The sequence below is a fragment of the Ptychodera flava genome, chromosome 14 (genome assembly GCF_041260155.1).
Source record: "Ptychodera flava strain L36383 chromosome 14, AS_Pfla_20210202, whole genome shotgun sequence".
Taxonomy (NCBI): Eukaryota; Metazoa; Hemichordata; class Enteropneusta; family Ptychoderidae; genus Ptychodera; species Ptychodera flava.
Window position 1 is genome coordinate 28,200,276 of NC_091941.1, and position 19,793 is coordinate 28,220,068.

At 35.5% G+C, this 19,793-nt stretch overlaps 1 protein-coding gene across 1 annotated transcript in view; it reads right to left on the bottom strand.

Moving 5' to 3' along the window:
* LOC139150023 (EKC/KEOPS complex subunit GON7-like) overlaps positions 1–19,793 on the bottom strand; it is a 33,038-nt gene that overhangs the window by 12,181 nt on the left and 1,064 nt on the right. The window lies entirely within an intron of this gene.

Sequence of the window (19,793 nt, forward strand, 5' to 3'; positions counted from 1 at the left end):
GCAGTGCCATATACTGACATTAGTTCATACATTAGGTACACGCATGTAAGTGTTTTCAACTATTCTAATGCGATAGGATTGATACATATGCAAGAAAGAATTCCTGAGCTGTTTCAGTGTATTAAAATTATTTGCTTGTGATCATTCAGTGCACACACACACACACACACACACACACACACACACATACACAGACATACCGGTATACCAAACACACGTATTCTCACTATCTTTACTTGGCAGTTCTCTGCTTTGTGAGAATGCACTGAAAGCAAATATGCTGCCAGGCACGCGCCACATTCTGTCAATACGCACAGCTGTGACAGATGCTGGAATGAAAAGTTCTCAGTTTATCTTTTTTGCAAAGGAATTAAACCCAGACGGCAAATTGCATCGGTGCGTGATAGTTTCAATCTCCACTCATGTTTACATTTTGCTTTGACCATGCTCTGTCCATAGACATTACAACACCTCTTTCAGCGAGGACACAGCCAATTAAGACACTCAAATTACAAAATCTGCTGCAAATCAAATACAAATGATCTGAGTATATAAGTGATACCGTAAAACAAATGTTTAAAAAGATCTCAGTCGGCAAACTTTACCCACGCAGTCTATATTCTCTTATCAAGTCGAAAAGACAGATGGGTACCGGACTCAGCATGCATATCAGTGCTACAGAATTGAAAATATTACACTGTCAAACAATTCAACATTAAGATGGATCTGAAAATGCAAACAATGGCATTGAGACATATCTCCTGCGAGCTTCAAAACACACACACAGTATGCTGGAGAATTACTGCAAAAAAAGGAACAGCTGGGGGTTTCCTTCGAAATTCGCTATCCGCACAAGGCCTTCTAATAACTATATAAGTCTTCACTTGAGAGGGAGAAAGAAGCTAAGGTTCGCCATTTGTCTATGGGGGCAATTTGGATTCAGTGCTGAAGTGCGGGTTATTACTAATAGGCGCATTTCTCCTTGAACAAGACACGCACATTCACACTGCCTGATCCTTGCATAGCAGGCTGAGTAATTTAGAAAACATTAAACGAACTTTTTCAATGTGGTATTTGAGTGAACTTTAAAAAAAGCCAAATCTGCAAGACTGCTTCTCTGAGATTGAGCCTACCTCATGCTGTCAAATCTAACCAATGATGCTCAGACAACCGAAAAAAATTTTCACAATGGTTGAGTCCAAGAGTGAAATGGGAACATCATTATATTGGAAACTATAGTTAGCCCTGAACATGACATCTCTAGTGAAGATACACATTGACCTTTTGCGGTACACGACTAATTTATCTTCTAGAGCTTTTATGTTTTTGTCTTCTCTGAAAAGCAGTTCAATTTGGACCCACTGTGTTCAATCTGACTCAAAGGTCCTTAACCAGCACAGCATGCCAAATGGCACTTTCTGTTCAGATAATGAAGATAACTATATCTAAATATGAATTCTTCTTATCTACACAAGCAAGAGCGGCTTGGGGGATGGAGGGAGGGATGAAAGGGGGACATCAGTTTTGACAGAATAAGGTAAAAAACAAAACTATGCATTGCCAAGTAATTTGCATCTCCTTTTCAGTGCGATGATATTTCAGACATTTCAGAAAAAATGGGGCCGACTTGCAGCGATTTGGAAGCTGTTATCCAATGGTTGGCAGAATCTAACCGTTATAATTGAATACTAAAATTAAACTCCCTAAGTTGCTGTGAACAGTGACAATGAACCAATCGGATATAACCTTGCAAACACGCTGCCAGTCATCAGAAAAAATGTCAATCTGAAGAATGGTTGTTCTGTTTAATACTTCACACTTTCCTGCGGAAAGAGAATTTACATGGTGGCACTTGAAAGTCAAGACTAAAATAAAATACGCCAAAGTATTGATAACTAGTTTGTGTATGTTTCATTTGACACCCAGCCTGATCACCTCCCATTTGAGATCATTTGCACTGCCATAGGTTACGGGTCATGACCTACTGAAAGACTGTATTGGATGTAAGACACTATTAGCGATTGTCGGATGCTACCTATTTGATACTTGGGTCAGCATTCAATTACAAAGCTTAATGGCTTGCTTTGCCCTGGATATTGAACTAGATGAAAAGCTAATGAATACGCTTAACATCTCTCGGAGTCAATACAAATGACTGATAGGGGGATTAGATAACGACTCTGTCTGTCTGTGGGGTTACTCATCTTGTTTTCAAGTGATTTTTTTTTCATCTCTGTGGATCCATAATACGATGAGGCCAGGTCATTATTTAACTTGCAAGTTAATTAATGAAGTCAGCACAAAAACTTCAGTTGGTACATGTTTATGGGTCTGGGCAGGAGTAAGCCCGGCAACACCTTTAAATGGAATGGGATAACCTGGCAATATCAATTTTGGTCTTCTTCTTTCTCTTTCAGTGTAAATATGGTTCTGGCCTCGTTTTGTTAATGCCATAATAATTTTCATGAATACTCCACTGGATAGACTTTATATACAAATAGGATAGTTTCGATACACTTGATCTTCTGATTATGTTAAATGTGGACCTAAATATGCTAAAAAGTAGAATAATAAAGGTATTCAGAGATGAGTTCCTTGTGTTTGCCTTCAATAATATGCAAATACTATGCAAATTGATGATTAATATGCAAGGCATGCAATCAAATCATGCAAGACTTTTTCAACTCAGCCTGGGAAATAGGAAAAAAAAATCACAGTATATTTGTGATTCCTAAAACATATTTTAGTACATTTAACAAGAACAAAATAAAGGAAACATTTGGCTGTAGATGTCAGTACAATGTATGCATACCGGTAAATATTGAATAAACACTAAGCTATACCTAAAATTGGATATTAATCCAAAGACAGACTGATGATATCCATATGTGAGTAGATCAGGAGATTACAGTGATAGCCGAGAAACAACTATAAAATGAAAACAGAAAGGTTTTCGGTCACTCAAAGCCAGTTAATGACAAGGAGAAAATATGTGTGCCAAATACATGGATATATATGCTGATGGTCTTTGCAGGAACTAGTAACAATTTGTGTGACTGCAAAATGACCGAGAAATATGAGGTGATATTAAATGTAGAATATGGCTGCCAGATTGTGAGTTGATGTACCAGCACACTATAGTCCGTACGTCCCTGTCCACTCCTTTTAATGAATTACACCGTAGACTATGCAAGAGAAACATGCCAAGCTTGAAAAGAAAAGAAAACGACTGCTGGTCAGCCATATTTGAATCTACAATAATACACACTGACAAGTGTATCTAAAATAAGTCATTGGGTCTTATCTACTGCGATGTGCAAAATTGTTGTGAGAAATATGCGCACAGGCTGTCTGGGAATAACAGCTCTAGACATACATGTATACAGGAAGATGGTATATGAATTCATTCTGTCATGAAAGTACATAATAAATGCACTTGTCAGGTTTACCTAACCTACACGATAATCAGAATACATTGTAAGAAAGTATTCTAAGTAATTTTTGAATACAGAGACACAAGATATGTAAAATTAGTTCATAATATTGACACTTTCACCCAAAATGATTCTTTTTCTCAATTGCAGTGCTGATATTCTGATCAGCACCAATTACACTACACATTTCAAGATCTGGAAATAGCATCAATAACTGTATAAACTGCAAAAATTATACACCACTTTGTTTTTTAGGTCTACTCAGTTGAACTCAATCCTGGAATTGACACTTTAAAAGGAAGAAATGACCATGACATATGGCTCACTGAGAGCACTTTGCCTCGGGGGGAGGTAAAAACTATTTGTAAGGACAAAAAGACTGCCTCAGCCAGCACAAAACCTGAATGACATAAGGTAATTGAATTTCTCAGCTAGGCACTGAGATATATACTTCAGCCACAGAAGTTGACAGCCAATAGCGGTCAATTACAGTTTCTGGGAGCAGTGCATTTGTATGCAATATATTAAAATGGAAAACATTTCAGACTCTCAGTTGATGACATCTCTCACTTTTTATAACAGTATTCTGTATACAGCTTCATCGCCGTGCATATGTACCGGCCGTGATGACAGCATTAGTTCACTGCATGGGAAATGGAGGGCTGCTGAATTAATGTGTGTGTGTCACTCTTTCTAACACTTTCTCTTGAATATCTGGTCCATGACAAGAATTTTTTTTGCGTTGATGCATTTTTTTTTCTGCAATTCTTGTCAGCGTTGAAGTCAACTCAGGAGACTGCATCATGAGTAAATGGATACACATTACATTTATCATAGCTCTATTGGCTGAAAATTTTTGATGCATTTACATTTATTTTGGCTCTGTTTGTTTAACCCTTTGAGTGCTGTCATTTTTCCCACCAAAATTCAGAGCAACATCTTCCCAATTTTTATGATTTTTTCTTTAAATTTTTTTGATAATTTTGGACCAAATGGGCATCACTTTTCATTGGCTGCAGTTTTTGATCAAAATTTAGGGAAATATTGGAAGAAATATTGACAGGGTTATATTTTATAAAGTTGGCAAAAACTGATCTGGCACTCAAATAGTTAATACAGTTTCTTGTCAACTCACAAAATTGAGACGAATTCTTGAGTCAACATTACACTGCATTTTGCACACAATGGCTGTTTTCACAAGACTAATAATTTATATTTCAACATGATTTACGAGAAGGAAACAAAACATACTATTTAGGGAGAAGAAAAAAATGTTTTCTTTCCTTGAACAATCATAAAGAAAAACAATATCAAATGTTATGCCTATATTCCCATGAAATGTAGTGCAGAAATTAATTGGTACAGGTATAACCACAGTTGCTTGTGAACCAATAAATGATGGCCGCTGTGTGGTAACAGACATTGTGTATCAGTTCACAAGCAACTGTTGGTATAGCCCTTTGCAAACACAACGCAGCACAACAGAACTTTAGCTTCAACATATTGAATAAGTGTGGCAAAAAAACTCTTCATGGGCCACCAAAATGCTACGTGATCGAGGTCACCCAGTAGAAGTATATGCATCACATCTGATTACTGAGGCATTCCTTTGAAAATCGCCATGTAATCCATCTCCATGTCGGACACACTGAGGGCTTGATGGGACCTCACAATGCAGCTGACAGCAAAAGAAATGAGGCAGGAAGTCCTGGGAAAATGAATACGATCAGTGTGTCATCTTTTGACTTTCTGAATCCACGATATCAGTGATCAAAATAAAAAGAAATAGCATGATACTCACAGAATATAATGCCTCACCAGCGGGCACCAAAATAGAGAGCAAATTGCATATAAAATATATGAATGATAGTGGGGACAGACATAATCATGAGGAAGTACAAAACAACCGTATCTTTTTCAGACAACTGTGCTTGGTAGCATGTACTTTTTTTCAATCAGTTTCGTGACAAAAAGCCGCCGACTGCAGACAAGACTTTCGTGACAAGCCTACATGATCTCACTCAACTCTCATCAACAACAGAGCTGAGTGAAGCCAAAGTACAGAGTTCCATAATCACAGAACCGCAGATAGTTACAATAGGATTATTGACAGTTACACTCAGTGTTGTGAAGCAATCTTGTTTACAGTCAATCTACCCATACGACTTCGATTGAAGGTGTAATAAAAATGTTTGGGATTAATCTTGGTATTTAAACTCATGACTCTCCCCCACCCCCCCCCCCCTCCCTACTACATCGACTACATCGACTTAATTGTTGTTGAAGAATACCAGTAATTATTACGATAACCTTCAAGTTTCTAAATTCCAAATGCTTGTGCATTCAGAGTACATGAAGGCTAGTCCTGTAATGGCTTCCAAGGGCTTACGAATTCACAAAAGAGTAGTTTCATAGCTTGCACTAATCTAGACCGTAACCTCAAACGGCAGGCGCGGGATTTGATCTAACCTTCCTCCGAATGATTGATTGATTGATTGATTGTCCAACGGTAAAAGTCAACAAACGAATGGACTCCAACTATTTCACGTAAAAATCAATTTATCAGCTAGATGAAATATTGTGAGCAAAGCTCCTTGTGGCACTGGGCAATGATATACCATTTACAGGTAAAGTGCTCGCAAATTGATGAAATACCGGTGGATCAAATGAAACAATAACATACGTACTCAAAATGTACAATTTTTTGCGATTCATTAGAGGAGATATAATCTTTGAAACTTTTTTCATGAGGCAATTTGTCTCAAGGACTCAATCCGCTGATGTACATCTGAGAAATGTTTCACGGTTCACTTACCTTGGCTAGCATTTCAATGAAACCAAAGAGGCATATTCACAAACGAACATTACGACATTTCCGCCGACCCATCGATTAACCAGAAGATTGGTATTTATGGTGATATTACGTATTAATCATATCGTATTACTGTTAATGTTCCATTAAAAACATAATGAGGTGTGAGCTACGTGATCATCATACAGTACTCGGACGCTAGCTGCCCTGACTTGGCCATTCTGTGTTGATGGATATCTAGTGTATGTCTTAGCCCTTGCGGCATTTCAAGGCTCTCATTTTGTCATTTGTGTAATTCTACATTCACTTTTTACATATCTTCATTTCCTTTAGAATTTCAAATTGGAGGGATTAATGTCTTCCTTTCTTTCAGTTTAATCTTGTTAATAAACTCAACCCCTAAGGATTTTTCTTACTCCAGAGTTAGGATGGTCACTCCTGTGTTTTCTCAGTGCACAAGTTTTGAATGATCGCTGGCCTACATTCAGTAAATTTTTACTTACATTTGTTAGTGATACAAGTAATACCTGGAAGGGTAAACTCTTTCAGTTGAGTATAGTTGACAGCAACACGAAGTTGACAAGATATATGCTATTACAGTGGCTCCATACCACATTTAATTTGTCAGGAATTCCATAGAAACCTGGGATTCAAACATTTCGTTTTACAATGACCACCTGTTGAGATGTGACCATGAGCTGAACTTTCTTTGATAATAGCTGTCAGAATTGATGAAAAAAAGGCATTCATTGGAAGTCAGTATGGGCTGAACCAAGTAAGAAAAAACCATTGCCTTCCCTCTGTTGTGGGCTTGCTCTGACACTGTAGGTTGGTTCAGGCAACAGACTGGTTCACAGTGATCAAACAGAGAAACTTCTTGGGGTTAATGCGAGTTCAAATGTAATTTCCTGCTTTATGAAATGAGACCACAAATTCAGAGTGTTTTTTTCTTTCATTTCATACCTCGCAGAGTTCATTTTTTCCGTGCTCCGTCGCCATGGGAAACAAGGTCGTACAGTTTGTTTATCATTTGTGTTCAGAAAACCAGTATCAGCAAGATCCTAGACTATGCACTGTGTGAGACCATGCCAGAGCTTCAGAGGCATTCTGAATTTTTTTTGAATTCTCACATATATATGCAACGCATGCATTGAAAACGAACATCCACAGATGCAGCCGTTCTGTTTTGTGTCAAATTCACTGAATACACAATACTTGGCACAGTGTATATTTCTACAGAGAACAAGAATGTACAGTGAATGTATATGTAGCGCAGTAAAGCATTCCTTTTTTGATAGTACTGCTTCACACTTTTTTCTTGGACGATTGGTTCTGGCAAATTGTATGACTGACAGTGCAGAGTGCCTCAGGTAGGAGATAAGTCAACAGGCGGGCATGCAAAAATACCACATGAAAAGCTTTTACATGTTCAGTGTAATCAGTTCCACTTTCACCGAGGTTTCATCCTCAAGATTCAATACCCATTCAAAGTTTCTTGTGACAGAAAAATGACTGTAGTGATTATCAGTATAAAATTGCTATTACAAAACAAGTTCTGATTCAAATCTACCAAATTTTTTGAGAAAATCTGGAAGCTACACAGTGATGGTCACAGAAAGGCGGATATTTCCTACACGGAAAAATGACACAAATTCATATGAATGACAACTTATAGTGATTCCAAGGTCAAGTCATTGAGTATTCAATGCAGTGTGAAGAGACAACTGACATCAAGGTGCGACGCACTTTAGAGTTTCTGTTTTGTAATTCATCTTTTGGGTGAGATATGTTTTTCCAAATGGTTCTGTGATTTTGTGATGTTATTGTGATATCATATCATATCACAGCACATTAGGCTGTCAAGGAATTGGAAATTTTAGATTTCCTGATTAAAAAAAAAGGGATAATAGCGCCCACATTGCTTTGTCAAGATGCACTGCGCTAGCTGTAACGTCTTCAAGTTAATCAGACAACGGGGATAAAATAGAGTAAACAGATTACTGCAGCAAATGCCATGTAATGCTGTGAGAATGTCATAGAGGGCGCCCTCCCTTCACTAACAACTGCTCAGGGGTTCTTGAATGATTGCCATATTAAAATCCTCACACCAGACAGCATGACCATGGTATACCACTACTCAGACTTTGCTTACTGTTCTGGTGAAATTTATGATTTCTGGAGGTTTTTCACAGCATTGACTGATCAGAACATGTGAATGAGAATGTCATATACATTCCCCTTTTATTACCTTTGGCATATTCAAACAGAGATGAGGTTGTTCATTATTGTCGTTATTGATATTGTTAATAAGACAATCTTTTCAGACTGGCAACACCAGACTTTATTAAACTTTATACAATCATTATGATGCTACATGTATTGAGAAGGATTGTTTATGAATAGATTGATGATAAATTGCATATTATTAATTTGCATATATATACCAGTATTAACCCAGGTAGCACAATCTACATTGAAACATCATAAAATTTGCATGATGATTCACTCAAAGCCACTAACACACCATGCAATTTCACTGTTGTCATGACATGTCTTGGATTTGGTTATTTAAATAATTAATGAATTACAGCAATAACACTTCAATTATGACAGATATCTAGATGGTCTAGACGGAAATTGTACTGATTATCTGCCCAGTTTCGCTCTGACTGTGAAATTGTGACCACTGTCTCATCTTTTGTGTATGATATCTTATTTTGAATACGAAACAGACAACAGAAAGGAAAGATTATGAAACATCGAGTACCTGGCTAATCGCACAATCCTGTGTTCTGGAGAAAACACTGAATTGTGATGTAATAATGGATTGTTGCACTATGCACAAAACATGCATGTATCTCATACTCATATGAATGCAGTTGTACATTTCATATGATCAGATAAAACCAAAAGGACATAAAAATATCACAGTTGTTCAAATACTTTTTGCAAATGAGATGTGCAATCATGAGATCTTATTCACTTCATACATTAGCATGTGAATAGATTCATCAAAATGATTATTTTTTGCAATTTACAACCATTTCGTCTTCAGCATAGTACAGTTTTATGATAAGTACTAATTGACTATACGTCTGTGTTAAATACCATTGATTTGATTAAGATTTAAGTAGACTACCTGTCTTTATCCTTACTTTTAAAGGTCCTCTGCAAGTCAATTGAAAGGACTAAAATGCCCCAGGCACACTCAGCTTGAAAAAACAATGCTAGTGTTTTGACAGGTGTGTTGCCATGAAAGGAGCACACTCGGAAGACAAGAACTTACTCACTGGAAACATTTCAAATTTACTGGTAATGAATAATGATAACAATCACTGAGCACATGCAAGAGAAAAGTGATGTCGGCTCAAGCATCATCGTATGCCTGAAAAACAAAATATTTTTATCAATAATAATCCAGTCAATCTACCGGTATGTATGATCTCAAACAAATTGCAACACAAATGTCATCGGTGGTTTTGGAACCGTCTTGTATTGTCGAACAACACACTAACAGCACAGGAAAATCCAAGGATAAAATAGATTGATTTTTTGATATTGTCTTTTAATGTTTTTAGCATAGGAAGAGATATAACAAGTGATCAATGTATAATAATTTGTACTTCTCATGTATCGCAAAAGTGGAAGGTATATTTTAAAGGTAGAACTCAAAAACCACTGCAAACAAACTTCTGAAACTTGCAGGGCATCGGGCCATATGAGTGAACATGCACAACACCATTTAAATTTCAGCTGGTTTTGTGACCTGGCAGCTATAGAGTACCGTTACTTGCAAAAATTCAAATTTACTCTTCTCCAGGACCAACAAACGATTTGTGTTTAACTTTCACCCATATTATCATTTGGCTGAGTACTTGAAAATTTGCAAAGGTATTTTGATCAGTCACATTGTTTGACAGCCTTATTGCCATTTGTTATAAACCAACAATAGCCATGAAATACTAATATTCAACATGTGACATAGTGGCCGATATAGCCCTAATATGATATTGACATACCGTACAGGCCAACTATTTCATTTCTTATGAATGTAAATGACAAAGATTAAAAGCTGACTAATTAAAACAGTATTTTATGAGTTAATAATATGATGTGACTATGATTTTCAGATATAATTTCTGAACAGATATAAATATTGACATACAAGCAAATACAAGGCACCCATTCAATTTTTTGATGAATGTAAATAACAAATATTAAAGGTTGACTGATTAAAAAGGCATTTTTTTCAAAGAACAATTTACAAAGTGTATGAATGAGTCAATAATATGATGTGACTATGATTTTCAGGTATAATTTCCGAACGGATATAAATATTGACATACAATGGAATACAAGGGAACCATCCAATTTTTGATGAATGTAAATAACAAATATTAACCCTTTCAGGCCTAAACCCCTATATATAGGGGTAGCTCTGGTAAGTTACCAGAAAGTCAGGCCTGAAAGGGTTAAAAGTTGGCTGATTAAAAAAGGTGTTTTTAAAAAAAATAATTTTATTACTAAATTTATAAATAAGTTAATAATATGATATGGCTATGATTTTCAGTTATAATTTCTGAAAAGGAATAAATGCACATTTTATCACGGTGTGAACAAATTTGACTTACATCATCCCACCAACCTCCTCTATACCAAATTGCATACAAGCAGATTTTTACCAGAAATGGGAAAATTTGCCACCAAAATGTCGTAACATGTATTTAACAGTATGACTGAGATCTTCCCCAGGAACACTTTTACCAAATTTCAGGTAGGCAGATTATGAGGAGAAAAATTTTTAGCAAAAATAGCAAACATTGCTTTAAAATTACTTTAAATCATATTTTGCCGATATGACTTCATGATCTTTCCCAGAATCTGTCAACTAAATCTCAAAGGAGAAAATTTTTTACCAAAGATTGCCAAAATACAGCCACACATATCTCATCGATGTGACTTAGCCATTTTCCAAGAACATATGTATCAAATTTCAAAGAAATCAAACAAGCAGATTCTGAGAAGGAAACATTTTGCCAAGAATGGCAAAAATTGCCCTTGAAAGAATGTATTGCCTATTTTGTCAAAACTTGAGCAAATCTAACTCAGATGATCCAAAGTAAACGGTTGGCTCAATTTCAAAGTAATTAAACGAGTGGATTCTTTCCAAGAAGTCATGATGATGGACAATCAGCAAACCTAATACACATTACGGGAAGGCTCCATTAACTTAGGCATACCCTACTTCCCTAGAGGAACAATTTCACAGACCTGCCTTTCCTACAATGGCACAACAATAGCACCAACTGGATTAGATAAACATAACGATGGAACATTCACACCTTGGGGATTAAAAGTCTTCTGTTTGTCACCAGAGTTGCTCAGGCAAGGACTCGGGTTTCAGGTACCATGCAAGTTAATGCAGTCGTCCCCTAATCAAGCTCAGTGTCACTGACCGCCAGGCTAAGCAACATACCATTTAAGCTCAAAGTTTGCTCATATCATTGTTAGTCTGAGCTATTGCATGTCTGCAAGAGCCATTTCAATCTTTAGAATGGTTTGGCGACCTTATTTTCATTTTTCATTTCATTTGAGAAAACTACAATAAACATAAATTGTTTGAAACTCTCTTCAAAACTGACACACAATTAGATCTGTAATAATTACGTGTACATGATCACTAGATAGTCAGAGTACTTCATTGTTTGAAAATGCTATTTCAGTTAATTGCATGCTATGGGGCAGCCATCTTGGAATTTGTAAAATACCTCTGAATAACAAAAGAGAAACTCTGCTTCACAACAAAAGTTTTGTGCAGAGTTTTTTTTGTGTAAGTGACCCTTCTATGTCACTATCAATAAGCAATTAGTAATAAATAAATAAAAAAATAAATAAATAAACAAACAAAGAAACAAACCAGGGATTTCAGGATAAGCATCACATTTTTCATCACTAATGACTGAGGCTAGTTGCTTCTTCTATTTTCAAAATCAATCACTTGCATGTCAGTTATAAAATAGTTCTGATATCTATCACAAAACTTCTACTAAGCCAGACAATTTTTCACACAGCAGGAAGGGAGGAATTTCAATTTTGAACACCTTGACTGCTTGACATTAGTACCATTGGGATCCTTTTTCTCCTGATGTAAGCAATGAAACAAGCATTGGCAATTTAGCTGTCATTGCATTTCTGCTGTGATTCAATCAGGTATCCAATGATCAACAGAAAAAGCTAAAACAGAAATGCGAGTGTACTATCCACCACCTTATTGATATTGTTGCTATAAAGTAAATGTATTTAAAATTCTCCCTTGGAGCCCACAGATCAATATCAATATTGTTTCCTGTGAAGAAACTTGTGTTAACTGTACAAACGATCAAAATTCCATCAAAATTGAACAAATCTTAATAAGGTCATATTAGCAAGCCACAAACCAAATTTGGAAGCTCTTTGGCCTGTGGCTTGTGAGAAGAATTTCAAAATGATGATTAAGTGGATGGGCATGGGGTCAGATGACGAGTGACAAATAATGAAATGATGCAAAGTCACCTACCTCTAGTACCTGTGTTTGGTGATACTTAAAACAACTGTCACACATGAAAATCATTATATAACTCCCCCCGCCCCGTGTATGTTTATCACTTTTGAGTAAGCTACCTCCTACTGATCATCAAAGTTTAAGTGACCCCCTCACATTCTTCCGACCCCCTGACCGTGAATAATGACAGCTCCCTTATGTTTAGTGAGTGAACAGGCAAATCGTCATTCTAAATTCAAAAAAATATTTCTCTTTTTACCTCCATGACAGACACAAGAACATCAAAAACCCTACAGAAGGACAGCAAAATGATCCACGACATGCTATAAAAACACAAGTTTATGAACTATATAGTGTATATACTAGCCCTGCGTACGATGCTGTGTGTTCCGCTACAGCTAATAGCCCCGCTCACCACAGCCCTGCAAAGACCCGTACGTAGAGTTGGTGACTTCAAATCCATTTTTGGACTTGACGTAAAAAGCCAAATTACTGCCGAAATTCAGCGTTCTTGGGCCCAAGTCGTATCCCTGCCTACCTCAGCTACTCGATCGCTTCCAAAATGCCAGTCTTTATTCTTTTTTCGTAAATAACCGTCGATGTCGGCAACTCTCTCGCTAGCCCTGCGTACGTACGCAGTGTACGCTGTGCATTCCCTGTGTGCGTTCCTAACATTCCCTGTGTGCGTTCCTAACACACAGCGTACACTGCGTACGTACGCAGGGCTAGCGAGAGAGTTGCCGACATCGACGGTTATTTACGAAAAAAGAATAAAAGACTGGCATTTTTGGAAGCGATCGAGTAGCTGAGGTAGGCAGGGATACGACTTGGGCCAAGAACGCTGAATTTCGGCAGTAATTTGGCTTTTTACGTCAAGTCCAAAAATGGATTTGAAGTCACCAACTCTACGTACGGGTCTTTGCAGGGCTGTGGTTATAGTCCGTGGGCTAGAGGGGGTCTACGTGCACCCCCCCCCCACAGGATAACAAACTTGTATTTTTCAGAACCCTTGGGATCCCTAGAATACGAAATGGAATTTTAACAGAAAAAATATAGGGACGCAATAGCTGTTATGGTCATGTTTTGAAGGGTACCGCAAAATCACGATTTTCCAAGCCAAATGCATTTTCGTCAAATCTGTCTTCTTGTAAGTCATGTGCTGAGCTCATTTTTTAACATAACCTCACTTGTTTGGTATCATTAGAAAGGGAATTTATTCCTCTTTAAGATGACATATTGCATTATGCAATATCTTCTACAGTATTTGTCAAATATAACCAAAACTTACCCCTTACCCCAAAATTTAACATTGCAAATTACAGTAAAACTCAAATTCTACCAATTTTTTAGCTAGGCATAATAAAAAATGCAATGCTTTGTCTGAAATCTGTTTTATTTGATACAGGGACATGTCAGAAATATCAAATAGACTTTTAACAGAAAAAATATTGGGAATCTACAGCTGTAACAGTCATATTTTGAAGGGTACCGCAAAATCACAGTGTAGCAGATTTGCATGCATTTTTGTTAAAACTATCTTCCTATAAGTTATCTGCTGAGCTTGTTTTTGAATATAACCTGGCTTGTTAGGTATCATTAGAAAGATAATTCACTAATCTTTAAAATGACATATTGTAACATGCAATATCTTCTATAGTTTTCATGATATATAACCAAAACTTACCCCATACCCCAAAGTTTACATTGAAAATTTCAGTCAAAGCTAAAACCAAATTCTACAATTTTTTTAGCTTGACACAAAAAGTCTGGCCGTTTTTGCTATTAAATCTATTTTATTTGGTACAGAGACATGTCAGAAATATCAAATAGACTTTTAACAGAAAAAATATTGGGAATCTACAGCTGTAACAGTCATATTTTGAAGGGTACCGCAAAATCACAGTGTAGCAGATTTGCATGCATTTTTGTTAAAACTATCTTCCTATAAGTTATCTGCTGAGCTTGTTTTTGAATATAACCTGGCTTGTTAGGTATCATTAGAAAGATAATTCACTAATCTTTAAAATGACATATTGTAACATGCAATATCTTCTATAGTTTTCATGATATATAACCAAAACTTACCCCATACCCCAAAGTTTACATTGAAAATTTCAGTCAAAGCTAAAACCAAATTCTACAATTTTTTTAGCTTGACACAAAAAATCTGGCCGTTTTTGCTATTAAATCTATTTTATTTGGTACAGAGACATGTCAGAAATATGAAATAGACCTTTAACAGAAAAAATATTGGGAATCTACAGCTGTAACAGTCATATTTTGAAGGGTACCGCAAAATCACAGTGTAGCAGATTTGCATGCATTTTTGTTAAATTTGTCTTCTTATAAGTTATCTGCTGAGCTTGTTTTTGAATATAACGTGGCTTGTTAGGTATCATTAGAAAGATAATTCACTAATCTTTAGAATGACATATTGTAACATGCAATATCTTCTATAGTTTTCATGATATATAACCAAAACTTACCCCATACCCCAAAGTTTACATTGAAAATTTCAGTCATAGCTAAAACCAAATTCTACAATTTTTTAGCTTGACACAAAAAATCTGGCCGTTTTTGCTATTAAATCTATTTTATTTGGTACAGGGACATGTCAGAAATATCAAATAGACTTTTAACAGAAAAAATATTGGGAATCTACAGCTGTAACAGTCATATTTTGAAGGGTACCGCAAAATCACAGTGTAGCAGATTTGCATGCATTTTTGTTAAATTTGTCTTCTTATAAGTTATCTGCTGAGCTTGTTTTTGAACATAACCTGGCTTGTTAGGTATCATTAGAAAGATAATTCACTAATCTTTAGAATGACATATCGTAACATGCAATATCTTGTATAGTTTTCATTAAATATGACCAAAACTTACCCCATACCCCAAAGTTTACATTGAAAATTTCTACCATTTTCTTTACCTAGGCATATAAATTCCGGCATTTATTTGTATGAAATCTATTTCATTCGGTAATGGGTCATGTCAAAAATATAAAATAGACTTTTAACAGAAAAAAGATTGGAATTATGTAGTTGTAACAGTCAGATTTTGAAGGGTACAGCAAAATCTCAGTATTCCTGACTTGCGTGCATTTTTGTTGAATCTATCGTCTTTTAAGTCATCTGCTGAGCTTCTTATGGAATATAATGTAAGTTGTTAGGTATCATTAGTAAGATCATTTACTAGTCTTTAAAATGACATATTGTAACATGCAACATCTTGTACAGATGTTTATGAAATATGACCAAAACTTACCCAATACCCCAAAATTTACATCGAAAACTACTGTCATAGCTAATGTCAAATTCAAGCAATTTTTTTACGCAGACATAAAAAAGTAGGCAATTTTTTGTATGAAATCTGTTTTATTTTGTACTTGGCCATATCAGAAATATGAAATGAACTTTTAACAGAAAAAATATTGGGGTTCTATAGCTGTAACAGCTGTATTCTTAAGGGTACAGCAAAATCTCAGTATTCCTGATTCGCATGCGTTTTTGTTAAATCTGTCATCTTATAAGTCGTCTACTGAGCTTGTTATTGATTATAACCGGGTTTGTTTAGTATCATTGAAAAGGTAATTGAATAGTCTTTACAATGACATATTGTAACAGGCAATATCTTGTATACTTTTCATGGAATATGACCAAAACGTACCCCATACCCCAAGGTTTATATTGAAAGTACTGTCATAGATAACTTGATCAAATTCCGTGAATTTTTAGCTAGACATGATAAGAATAGTTCTGTTTCGGAATTAAATCTGTTGTATATGGTACTGGGTCATGTCAGAAATGTGAAATAGACTTTTAACAGAAAAAATATTTGGACTGTATAGTTGTAACAGCCATATTTTGAAGGGAAATGCAAAATCGCAGTACCGCAAACTGGCACCTTTTTTGTTAAATTCTTCTTCTTATAAGTCATCTGCTGAACTTATTTTGTGACAAAACCGGGCTTGTGAGGTATCATTAGTAGGGCAATTTATTCTTCTTTAAGATGACATATGTAATATACAATGTCATTCATAGTTTTCCTGGAATATGGTCAAACTTTACCCCATACCCAAAAAGTTCAAATCGCAAATTACGGCTTATCTTAAATTCTACCATTTTTTGCTGCACATAATACAAAAGGCAATTCTTGTTTAAAATCTGATTTATTTGTTGCAAAAGTATGTCACAAGTATAAAATTAACTTTTAACGGGAAGTTGATACAATTTAGTAGCCATTTGGATCATTTTTGGAGGGGGAACCCATATATTGCAAATGTATGTGTTTCGGCAAATTTGCCCTGATACCTGGGTACCCTTCCAAATATGATCCAAAAGGCTACAAAATCACATTATGTTCCTGTTAAAAGTTAATTTCATATTTGTAACATACTTTTTTAACAAAAACACAGATTTCATAGATTGCATACAAGCATTGCCTTTGGTATATAAAGTTAATAAATTGTAAAAAATGGTAGAGTTTCAGATTTGCAGTAATTTGCTGTGTAAACCTTGGGGTATGGGGTAAGCTTTGGTCCTATTTCATGAAACCTAAACAAGACATTGCATATTACAATATGTCATGTTAAAAACTAGTAAATTATCTTTCTATTGATACCTAACAAGCCAGGTTATATCAAAAATCAAGCTCAGCAGATGACTTATAAGAAGACAGATTTAACAAAAAAGCAAGCGAGTTGGCAATACTGTGATTTTGCGAGACCCTTCAAAATATGACTGTTACAGCTGTAGAGTCCCAATATATTTTCTGTTAAAAGTCTATTTCTTATTTCTGACATTCCCCAGTACCAAATAAAAAGATTTCATATAAAGCATTGCCTTATTTGTAATGTCTAGCTAGAAAATTGGTAGAATTTGACAATAGTTACGAAAGTAATTTTCGATATAAACTTTGTGGTATGGGGTAAGTTTTCATCATATTCCATGAAAACTATATAAGATATGGCATATAACAATATGTCATTTAGAATAGTAGTAAATTAGCTTTTCAATGGTACCAAATAAACATGGTTATGTAATAAAATAAGCGCAGCAGATGACCTACAATGGGACAAAGTTAACAAAAACACATATGAGTCTGCACTGCTGTGATTTTGCAGTACTCCACAGAGTATGCCTGTTACAGCCATAGAATCCCAATATTCTTTCTGTTAAAAGTCTATTTCATATTTCTGACATGTTCCTGTACCAAATAAAATAGATTTAATAGCAAAAACGGCCAGATTTTTTGTGTCAAGCTAAAAAAATTGTAGAATTTGGTTTTAGCTATGACTGAAATTTTCAATGTAAACTTTGGGGTATGGGGTAAGTTTTGGTTATATATCATGAAAACTACACAAGATATTGCATGTTACAATATGTCATTCTAAAGATTAGTAAATTATCTTTCTAATGATACCTAACAAGCCAGGTTATATTCAAAAACAAGCTCAGCAGATAACTTATAAGAAGACAAATTTAACAAAAATGCATGCAAATCTGCTACACTATGATTTTGCTGTACCCTTCAAAATATGACTGTTACAGCTGTAGATTCCTAATATTTTTTCTGTTAAAAGTCTATTTCATATTTCTGACATGTCTCTGTACCAAATAAAATAGATTTAATAGCAAAAACGGCCAGATTTTTTGTGTCAAGCTAAAAAAATTGTAGAATTTGGTTTTAGCTATGACTGAAATTTTCAATGTAAACTTTGGGGTATGGGGTAAGTTTTGGTTATATATCATGAAAACTACACAAGATATTGCATGTTACAATATGTCATTCTAAAGATTAGTCAATTATCTTTCTAATGATACCTAACAAGCCAGGTTATATTCAAAAACAAGCTCAGCAGATAACTTATAGGAAGATAGTTTTAACAAAAATGCATGCAAATCTGCTACACTGTGATTTTGCGGTACCCTTCAAAATATGACTGTTACAGCTGTAGATTCCCAATATTTTTTCTGTTAAAGGTCTATTTAATATTTCTGACATGTCTCTGTACCAAATAAAATAGATTTAATAGCAAAAACGGCCAGATTTTTTGTGTCAAGCTAAAAAAATTGTAGAATTTGGTTTTAGCTTTGACTGAAATTTTCAATGTAAACTTTGGGGTATGGGGTAAGTTTTGGTTATATATCATGAAAACTACACAAGATATTGCATGTTACAATATGTCATTTTAAAGATTAGTATATTATCTTTCTAATGATACCTAACAAGCCAGGTTATATTCAAAAACAAGCTCAGCAGATAACTTATAGGAAGATAGTTTTAACAAAAATGCATGCTGTTATTTTGCGGTACCCTTCAAAATATGACTGTTACAGCTGTAGATTCCCAATATTTTTTCTGTTAAAAGTCTATTTGATATTTCTGACATGTCCCTGTATCAAATAAAACAGATTTCAGACAAAGCATTGCATTTTTTATTATGCCTAGCTAAAAAATTGGTAGAATTTGAGTTTTACTGTAATTTGCAATGTTAAATTTTGGGGTAAGGGGTAAGTTTTGGTTATATTTGACAAATACTGTAGAAGATATTGCATAATGCAATATGTCATCTTAAAGAGGAATAAATTCCCTTTCTAATGATACCAAACAAGTGAGGTTATGTTAAAAAATGAGCTCAGCACATGACTTACAAGAAGACAGATTTGACGAAAATGCATTTGGCTTGGAAAATCGTGATTTTGCGATACCCTTCAAAACATGACCATAACAGCTATTGCGTCCCTATATTTTTTCTGTTAAAATTCCATTTCGTATTCTAGGGATCCAAGGGTTCTGAAAAATACAAGTTTGTTATCCTGTGGGGGGGGGGGTGCACGTAGACCCCCTCTAGCCCACGGACTATTAGTCTGGCAGAGACCCTGCGATTCGCGTTCTTCCCTGTTCATGCTGTTGGAACACGCGGGCGCCCTTCAGAGACACGACGCGAATCCCAGGGTCTGACGTTCTTGCAAGCGACCGTCGGATTTCTGCCTGATCCGGG